Consider the following 3,128-nt stretch of genomic DNA (forward strand, 5'->3'; position numbering starts at 1 on the left):
CATTTTGTAGAAATGTTCTGTGTAACAGAATGATTTTCGTGTTCTGATACATGGCTCATAGTAATAGGAAAATCTGATTAAAGCAAGTTTTCTTCTTAGAAATTCTTTGTGAAAAATATATATTTATTTTCTATGTGCTCCTTATAGTGATAGTACCCAAGTTGCAATGGCAGAGAGGTAGAAAAGAAACTTGTCTTATGTTGACTAACATTCAGTATCTTTGGCTTGCCATTAGTGGTAGTTTTTCGTTAACACCTTTCATTTTCTTTCCTTAATGATCATGATGTGAATCATTCTACCAAAACTACAAAACAGCTCTTCGCTTTTAGAATATTAGAGACAAAACATTGCATATAACTCTTCTGGTAGCATATGGAAATTTCTAAAATCTAGTATTTTCCCTTTATTTGCTTATGTTTTAGGATCTCTGCTAAGACCTCTTCTTTTCTTATAGGAACATAAACAAGTCCCTAGATTAATTTTAATCTTTTATTAAATATTCATTCCATACAAATAATATTTTCATCATATGTGTTTAAATAGTAAAGTCTAAAGTTAATAACTTTATTTTCCTCCAGAATATTACAAGGACTGAAGAACACTTTCATGTAGTTCACTTTTCTCCCTTTTCTTTTCAATTCATGTTTAGATTTTAGTATCTTATCTTAATCCATTCTGTGGATTGATTGTGTCCCCCAGAAAGATATGCCTAAATTCTAAGCCTCCTTATCTTGAGACTGTGACTTCATTTGGAAATAGGGTCTTTGCTGATGTCATCAAGTTACAATGAGGTCATGCTGCAGTAGGGTAGATACCAGTCATAAATGAAATATGACTGGTATCTTTACAAGGAGAGAAGAGATACACAGACACACAATGAGAATGCCATGTGGCAATGGAACAGTGACTAGAGTGATGTGTCTACAAGCCAAGGAATGCCAAGGTTTGCCAGCAACACCAGAAGCTAAGAGAAAGGCATGGAACAGATTATCGTCTAGAGGTTTCCGAGAGAGCTCTGAAGTTCTTACCTCCCGAAGTGTGAAAGAATAAATTTCTGTTGTTTATAGCAACCTAGTTTGTGAAACTTTGTTACAGCAGCTCAAGGAAACTAAGACACCCATCAAATGTGACAATACTATTGTTGCTTTGTTCAAGAAATATTTGTTTATAGGTACCCATGCATTTCTAACATCTTGGCTCATGGTTTTTTGTGCCAACAATTTTCTATCTGGGATTCATTCACCTTTATCTGAAGTATAACCTAGAAAATATTTATAAGCAGGGTTTTGGTGTAAAAACAATAGCAACCAAAAAAAAAAAAAGAAAGAAAAGAAAAAGAAAAGAAAAGAAAAGAACAAATCTATATTTACATTCATCCAAGCATGTCTTTATTTTGCCTTCATTGTTGGAAGATAGTTACTGGGTATGCAGTCTTAGGCTTACAGTTATTTTCTCTTAGCACAATGCACAAAATGATGTTGACTTCTAATTACCATTTTAACTATTGGAAAGTTAGCTCTCAGTCTCATCATGGTGTCTCTGTAGACAACTTATCTTATTTCATTATATAACATTCAAATTTTTTTTTAACTTTTGTTTTGTGCAGATTGACTATGATATGTCTCTGTTCAGATTTCTTTTCGCTTAATACTGCTAAGAGTTTATTATATTTCCTAAATCTGAGGATTATTCCCTTTAAGTATAGGAAAATTATCAGCTCTTATCTCTTTGAAGATTGTCACTTCTCTTTCTTACGTGTCTAAGCATGTTACATCTTCTCAGTCATTCACATTGCTTATCTTCTCTTTAATACATTTAACTTCTCTTTTCTTCTGTGATTCTATTTGCAAAATTTATCCATATAATTCAGTCTACGTTAGCTGATCCTTTTTCTTGTCTCTTTACATATTTGCATTGTCTCCTAAAGTGTTCATACTTTATTTATGTATCTAAAACAATATATAATTAATTAAATTTTATTTTGCTTATAACCCCGATATCTGTACTTTTTGGCAATCTAACTTTTCTATCTCTTGTTTTTGTAAGTTCTTGCTCATGATTGTTTCTTTTATTATTGGTTGTGTGATTTTTTTTAACTGTGATTTTATTTCTTCTGGAACATTATCTTTGGGATTTTTGTAAGGCCTGACTGAAAGAAGCATTTCTCTGGAGAGTACTTTCAGTTGCTTCTGCCTGGTGCCTGAAGGTACTTACAAGGGATCACTTAAAAAATAAATTCTCAACTTGAAAGTTTTAGCTCACTAGCTGCAAATCCAGATGAGGACCAGTTTGTGAGTATGAATTCTCAGGAGAGATTTCTTTTTCTTTCCATCCAATGCCAAAATCCCAACAGACAAGTTTCTTTGTTATTTTTCCCTATAGTAAATTTATTTCTCTTTTACTTTATTCCACTAGTGGAAGTGCACTTGAGCACAATAGGCCTTGGGAACTGTTTCTTTATTATTACTGAATTTGAAGATACATATGCCCTTTGGTCTAGCAATTTTTCTGTCCGTATATATTCAACAGAAATGTGTGCATAGATGCAACAAAAATGTACAAAAATGTCGATGGTTGCATTAGCTTTACAGAAAAACTAAATGTAGTCTAAATGCCCATCAATAATAGAATAAATAAATAGAGCTATAGTTAGAATACAGAATATTATACAGAAAATAGATTGAGTATACTACTGCTGCTGCAGGTGGAAACATAACAGAACAAAATAACCCAGACACAGAATGTTTGCTATGCAATTCCATTTGTATGATGTTTTAAAGAGGCAAAACTAATCTAAAATGTTAGGTGCCAAGAGGATGATGGACTCCAGGCAAAGGATGGGATAAACACAGAGAGAAGTCACTGGCAGTGATCTCTGGCAACAGACCCAGGTTATAAAGATGTATTCACTTGGTTATTATTCTTTGAATACTGTTTATGGTTAGTTTTATGTATCATGGCCATAGTGGGCGGGGGGGGGGGCGGCAGATTCTGGGTGTGTCTGTGAGGGTGTTAGCGTATAAGATCAGCACTTGTATCAAGGGACTCAATAATGTGAGTGACCATCATCCAACCCCTTGAGAGTCTGAATAAAACAATGAGTAGAGGAAGGAGGAATTTATCCTGTT

This window comes from Hippopotamus amphibius, chromosome 3 (assembly GCF_030028045.1).
Source record: "Hippopotamus amphibius kiboko isolate mHipAmp2 chromosome 3, mHipAmp2.hap2, whole genome shotgun sequence".
In the NCBI taxonomy this organism is placed as follows: Eukaryota; Metazoa; Chordata; class Mammalia; order Artiodactyla; family Hippopotamidae; genus Hippopotamus; species Hippopotamus amphibius.